We start from the raw sequence: 7,757 nt of genomic DNA, 5'->3' as shown, positions 1-7,757 counted from the left end.
TAAGTATTTCATTTAAATATTTATTGTAGCCGGTTGAACCCCGGTAGTGATCAAATTGATTAGGTTCACCTGGTGCGACGGCACGTAATGTGCACGTAACCTCCTCCGGTATTTAGAAGTGCCTCGGGATTGTTTGAAACTCTTGCGGGCGTCCCTGAAAAAAAGCTGTTTGTTGCGGATAGCTGTGCCGTTGTCCATGGAAGCTTGTGGGGTTTATTCCTCCCGAGTTTGTGAGGTAACTGCTTTCATCTTGTTCCCAATTCACTACGCTTGTGAGTTTTAATGTCATCACTCGCCACTTGGTAGTAACATTCACCTGTTGTACCGTAGTGCACCGAGAGCTCCGGGCTTCTTTTTCTTCCCTGGGTCATCAGTAGCATTTACCCCTGAGAGTAAAGGTAGGCATGGCAGTCTCATATATACGTACATCTTCTGTCGCCTATCATTGTGATCTATACGGGTATAGGCACCCAGGCTGTTGGGATATTAAGATCTGCTCTTTCCCGCGACGGAATTTTGTTGTGGCTATGGAGCTGGATTTGATCACTGTTTTTCCGTCTTTCTTTTATTGTTGTTTTGGTTTAGCGTCACAGCCAGCCTTATGCTCTACAGTCTTGCGTTTTTTTTTCTCTCGTATTGTGTGCGTGAGTGTGTTTGGTGCGTGTACGCGTTGTACTGACTGAGGCTGTGGATGCAGTGGTTAGCGTAGTCTGATCAATGCCGGTCGAGTAGCGTCAGTGTTTGTTTGACCGAGTCTACCAGCTGCAGAGTATAGCCCCCTCATTAGTTTGCCCCCCTTCCTCCCCCTTCTTAGCTTTCCCTTCCGTCACGGGTTCGCCCTGCCCCCATCTCTATGAACTGTGGCCTGACTGTAACTGATCCTGTTGGCCGAAGTTTACATAGCAGTATTGTGTGGACACGCCCTAGTGGCAAGAGTGTGAGTTGCACCTTTTGTGTGCTTGCTGTGCAGTGTAGCGTGATGCTTGATAGCTCTTAACTATTGTGTGTACACATAATATAATCTGTCACTGAGTTTTTTTTTTTGTTTTTTTTTTTTTTTTTTTTAATACTGCTTAGCTCAGGGCACAACTGTGCTTCAGTTAAGTGGGCACAGGCTGTCAGTGAGGGAATTCTTGGTGTTGGCATCTTTGACCGTGTGCCACTTGTTGGTTTAGCGTGTTCCCTTTGTCATTTATGAATGTATACTGTCGTGTTTGTTTTTAACTGAAGACTGAGAGAACACAAATATACATGAAATGGAACAATAATAAATTATTGATTATTTATTTATTGACTGTAACAGCCTCCCTTCTCCATTTATTTGGACAGCCTGGGTTTAGGTCCTTATCCATCACAATAGCCTAAAAAAATTACCTAGGGTATTCTTGTAATTTGGGGTGTATATTCCTGTTACATTATGTTAATGTAAAAATATGAGAATACGAATTAGATAATTGTTTAACTATTTTTTCTGCTACATGTTTTTTTAACATGTAATTGAAATATTTACATTTACATTTTGTTGCTTAGCAGATGCTCTTATCCAGAGTAATGTACAAGATGAGTACATTCCATTAACATTGTTGACATCCAGTAGAAATTCTTATCCAGAGTGACTCCAGAAGTCTAGCATAAAGGGCATCCAGCAAAACATGAAACATGACACAAACTGTAAAAAAGAAAGAAAATGTATTTTATATGTATTTTAAAATGAGATTTAGATATAAGCTAAATTTTATTTATTTATAAAAGCTAAATATTTATTTTAAAAGCTGTTTTATGATGTAACATAAATATTTGCTCTAGAACTAAGTATTTCTTTTTGAAATCCAGATTTAAGATTTAAATTATGTATTTATAAAGTGCTTATATGTAAGAACTTAGCTCTTTTGAAATTTGTGGCTTAAAACTGAAGGTACAAATACAATTTAACTGATTGTTTGAATTAATCCTTTCAAGTACAAAAACCGTGATGACAGTTAATCTACTTACCCTAGCCTGCTACATGATGCACAGATTACTCACCACACATTTATTGACCCAATTAAGCATGAGGATGATGGGATGGCCAGAATGAAAGAGGCTGATAAAGGACCTTGACTTTTAACATATTATCCAGAAGTTTTTCTCTCAAATCAGTGTTCCCATCACTGCACTGTGGCATTGAGCCTCTAGTTGATCCCTACATTTGAGAAAGCCCCTTACTCTCCCAGGGGTGACTTGATATCCCAGGAGGTCACCCATCCACTTACTTAAACAAGGCCAACTCCACTTATCTTCTGCTGTTATGGCAAAAGATAGTTACAGGCAAGTACAGGCACTCACATGACTTTGTTTATCATTTCAAAGCCTGGCCTACTACTCTGCTGATTGGCTTTTTCTCTAGCTTCTCCCTTGTCCTGTTTTTGTCCCATGCTTTAATTCACCCGGTTGGCTATTTCCAAAAAAAGGCCACAAGCATTCAAGGTACTCAGGCGATAAAGTAGTGATTTTGCATTGAAAGCAACCCACAAAAAGACGTGCGAGGCTTCCCTGGAGTGGTTGGTCTGCCTTTTCCCTGGAACTGCACCAGCAGGGGGCAAGAAAGAGCCAATGGCAATTCACCTTAAGACAAAATATACTTGTAAACCAGGCCATTGAGGAGGAGTCAGAGGCAGTGGAGAGAGATTTATGGGTAGAGAAACAGATCAGACATTTCATAGGAGGAGAGTATCTTAAATTGTTTTCACTCCTTGACGCTAAGGCAAAAAACATGGCTGCATGGTACAAACACTGGCAAGGCTGGAGATGCGTCAATGCGCTGGAGGCAGATCAGATTGCCCTGTGCAGGGGGTTAAGCCAGGTCAATCCCAGGTCATGCCCTCTACACATGAAGATATGGAGGAGAAAGCTGAGCTCTCATGCATCTTTCCTCATGGTCCAGAGACACACCTTCACCCATGTGCTCAGTACAGCCTATACTGATGGAAGATGACATCACACTCATGTTATGCATCTTATCTTTTGTGTAATTTGTCATGTTGTCTCCTGTATGAATTGTAGCTTGGGCAAAGGATTGTTGAGCTGTAAAGGGGGCAAAAATTGACCTTAGGAGGAGGGAGTACAGGGGAGGAGGAAAGAAGAGCAGCAAAGAGGTTTCTGTCTGTTTATCTGTGTGTGTGGCTGTGAGAGTCAGGGATGATTGCTTAGAGATAAAGGAAAGATGGATGGTGAAAAACTTAACAGGCGACTATTTCATTACTTCAGTTTGCTGTCTAATTTACTGACTGTTGATGAAGTGCAGACACATAATAGTCATTTATTTATCTGACAGCAATTCATTCTGCCCTTTAAGCAATTGTTGCATTTTTTGTTTCTTTGATTTGGAGCTTCTGAAATTAATAGAAAATGTTGCAGCAAGAAGTTAACCCTTCCTTGAAGTCATTACTGAAAGGCAAAAAGAGAGGGAAAGAGAACGAAAGAGAGATGGCAAGAAACAGTGGCAGAAGAAAAACGACCACTTACACCCACTGAGCTGCTCTTGCAGGAGACGGGAAGTTTGAAACAGGAAGTCAGGGGCTGTGTGTGTGATGCCCAACAGGATATGAGGGTCCCTCCCAGTTGGGGTCAGATTTCAAAAAAGGAGAGTGACCTTTGACATTCATTGTCATTTTAGTTTTTCAGGTGTGTCCAGTTACAGAGGTTGAGAGAGAGCAGAGGCAGATTCTGACGAAGTACAGGCTCAGAGACCACAGCCTGGCCATAGCGAAAGGCAGATATAAAGAAAACATGGCTACGAAAAGACAAGAGGCTTACACTGGCACGTTGGTGGCAAAATACATATATCTGAGTGCAAGAGTTTGAGATACAGTGGACAAAAAGCATCCGCCCAGCAACTTTAAATATGCTGAATTTGTTTCCTATTCTTTTTTTCATCCACTGTTTTCCCATTTTAGCAATCAGTCATTTTTAGGAGACAAATCGTCATTTTTTTAATAATTTCTCAGAAAATTGCTTTAGCTATACTGTACGTCTGTGTGGTCATTTCAGTAAAGCTTTTTTGAATTTAGCTTTGAGTTTGAGAGAGAAAAAATTGCAATGTTAAATTGTCAAAAAATGCTGTTTACAGTTGCAGGTGTTGCTCATTAAGCCCAGAAAGGTGACCTGAAAGGAAGCAATTGAAGAAATAAAAAGTATATATAAATTTTTCATGTAAAATGGAGAACATAAGAACATATTATGACGAGAACAGGCCATTCAGCCCAACTAAGCTCGCCATTTCAATTAAAGAGTATCCAAAACTGCATCAAGTCTGGACTTGAATGCAGCAAGGGTCTCTGCTTCAACTACATGACCTGGCAACCTATTCCATGTATTGATAACTCTTTGTGTAAAATAAGATTTCCTTTATCAGTGTGGAACTTACTCTTAACTAGTTTCCATTTATGTCCTCTTGTTCTACAGACTGCTACTCACCCTAAAAAATGTATTGCAGTTAACCTTATTGAGTCCTTTTATAAATTTAAAAACCTCAATTAAATCACCCCTAAGCCTCCTCTCGCTAAGTCTAAATAGGTTAAGTAACTCGAGTCTTTCCTCGTAGCTTTTATATTTCATGCCAGGAACTAGTTGCCCTTCTTTAAACTTTTTCAAGAACCTCAATACCTTTCTTATACTGTGGTGCCCAGAACTGCACACAGTATTCCAACTGAGGTCTGACTAAAGCATTCTATAATTTCAATCTAACCTCATTAGATTTATACTCATTACTGCTGGCTATATATCCCAGCATCCTGTTGGCCTTTTTTACTGCTACAGCACACTGCCTAGATCCTGTTAAGCTTGGATCAGCTATTACTCCCATGTCTTTTTCAAATTGAGCACATTCTAGTTTTTTCCCCCCATGAAGTAGTCTTGTCTAAGGCTCTTATTTCCAACATGCAAGACTTTACATTTATCTAAATTGAATGTCATCTGTCAGGTATCTTCCCACTTTTGGATGCTGTTTAGGTCTTCCTGTATTACCTTTAGTTGATTCTATACTGTTGGCTAGACCCCCTAGTTTTGTATCATCTGCAAATTTTACTACTTTACTACTAACCTCTGCATCAAGATCATTTATATATATATGGAATAGCAAAGACCCCAACACCGATCCCTGTGGGACTCCACTTTGTACAGGACCCTGCTCTGATACAATTCCTCCCACACTTAGTCTGCTTTCTACTAGACAACAACTTCGAACCCACCCAGTGATAGCTCCTGTAATTCCTGCAGATTTCATTTTCAATATGAGCCTCTCATGCGGTACTTTGTCAAATGCCTTTTGAAAGTTCAAATAGATAATATCATAAGCTTGGTTTGAGTCCAAACATGCTATAGTTTCCTCAAAGAAGTCCAGGAGGTTTGTTAAGCATGACTTCCCTCTGTGAAAACCATGTTGGCTATCATTTAAGACACCACTTTGCTCCATGAATAATTCCAAATCATCCCTAATGATGGATTCCAGTAATTTATATGTGATACAAGTTAAGCTTAAGGTAGTACACTGCCATGTTTCCAGTCATCTGGTATTTCTGGAAACATGGCAGCGTAGTACCTATCTACAAGAAAGGACACCGGACTGATCCAGGAAATTATAGGCCTGTCATCTTAACTGCACTAGAGGTTGTCATGGTCATAAAGACAAAATTTGTTTGCAATGTTTAGTTATGGGTGAGATCCTCTAAATCTCAGAGGAGAGCAGCACTCTGTTAAAATTAGCCATCTTGGAAATTTGCAAATTTGCAATTTGCAAAATTGCAAAAAATGTGCATTAACCACCAGCACCCTATGAAATATATACAGAACAAGCAATGGATTAAATCAACTATGGAGAGCACAGTGAAACAAAGCACAGTGTAACAGAGTAGTGTGACAAAGAATTCTGAAACGGAGCACAGTGTTCTCTCTCTCCTCACCCGTGTTTTCCTTTTTTCTCCTCTGTCTCCTCTACCCCCTTTCATGTTTCTTTCTTTTGTGAGCTGAGGATGGGCTTGTGTGTTTGCATTCCTTTTCTCTTCGTGCACCTCTGACACCTACATGTCACACAACCATGTTATGCACTTTATCTGAACATGCTTTCTCAGTCTCATGCATGCCACTTCCTAAAGCTTCGCATTTTTCTTTCTCTTTGAAAAACCGCTCAGTCAGAGGATGCACACAGGAGGGAATTACTGGCCTAAGACCGAGGGAGGGGGTCATTTCCAAACTTGATTTAAAACACTGGGAATATGAGGAATGGGATGCCACCCTGTACCACAGTCTACTCTTGTCAATCCATCCCTCAAATGTTCTCAAACCTCAGAACCTGTAGTGAAGCAAGTGGGGAGGCAGAGGGTGCGGCTTCCCTGGGCCCACGGTTCTTCCAGTTACAAAGGGGCCCACCTTGGGCCCAATCTGCCTGACTGAACATGCATTTTTGTTGTTTAATCGGCTCTATAAGGGCCTACTACACATCCTCGCCCCCTCTGCAATAAGCCATGGGCTCTGCACCTGCTCATAACAAAGCAAAGCGCGCTGTAAGAAGGCAGACACTAAGCTTGCTCCGGATTCAGCATAGGGATTCCAGGCCTCCGTGATACACATAGCACCTTTGACACGAGACAACTACAGTAGGCCAATTGTGAATGTTGCTGTTGGAGGCCGATGCAATGATTGGCTAGTAGATTCTGGTGCTTCGTTATCCATTATACACTCAGATAGTCGTCCTCATAATAACAAAAACACAATAACGCTAGAAGGTTTTGATGGTACAATATCTCTGGCTTCTCAGTCAGACAGTTTGTCTTTTCAAATTGGTAAGGACATTTTCAAAGACAAGGTTTGGTTCAGCACAACTGGCGATGCTCGCAATATTTTAGGATCGGATATCATGAAAAAACGCGGTTACATAATTGACTATGGCAATAACTGTATATGGTAATCCGCAGTATAAAGATAATTTAGTGGAGATTTCTAATGTACATGCAGTTCATGCAATCAAGAAGGCAGAGGAGTATGATTTGGATACCTTGTTATCAGCAGAGGATTTCCAGTTATCAGATTTGTTGAAACAACACAGAGGAGCTTTTGCTAAGAGCAAACATGATTGCGGCCGCATTGATCCTAGTGTCATGGAAGTGAATGTTCAAGGGCGTGACCCACCCCCTCTCAGACAGTACAACTATCCAGATGAAGCAAACCCAGATGACTCTCTCCTTGAGCAGGGTGTAATTAGGCCCTGCCTTTCACCATCACTAGCCCCAATATGGCCGGTACGTAAACCAGATGGTTCGTGGCGATTGTGTGTAGACTACCGGGAACTCAACAAATGATCCACATCCACACAAATGATCCACATCCACACAAGGTGGAAATCATCCAGAGAATTCTCGTTCCAGTATCAGTGACAGCGTTAAGATCGTTTTTGGGGATAGTAGGGTTTTGTCGCGATTTCATTGAAGGCTTTGCTGACATTGCAAAACCTCTGAACTCTCTTCTTTCGGGGAAAAAGAAAAAGACTGATTCTTTAGATTGGGGTCCAGAGCATCAGACAGCATTTGAGAAATTGAAAGATGCATTAATTAAAGCTCCAGCATTGCGCAATCCAAACCGATCGCAACCATTCTTTTTGCAGACAGCTGCAACAGAGGAAGCCCTTTCAGCAGTTCTACTGAAGGAAGTTCAGGGAAACCTGTGTCCCATTGCATATGCTTCTCGTATACTCTCTCCAGTAGAAAAAGCGTTTGACTCATGCA

Source organism: Megalops cyprinoides, chromosome 16 (genome assembly GCF_013368585.1).
Source record: "Megalops cyprinoides isolate fMegCyp1 chromosome 16, fMegCyp1.pri, whole genome shotgun sequence".
Lineage (NCBI taxonomy): Eukaryota > Metazoa > Chordata > Actinopteri > Elopiformes > Megalopidae > Megalops > Megalops cyprinoides.
This window is presented reverse-complemented; position numbering follows the sequence as displayed.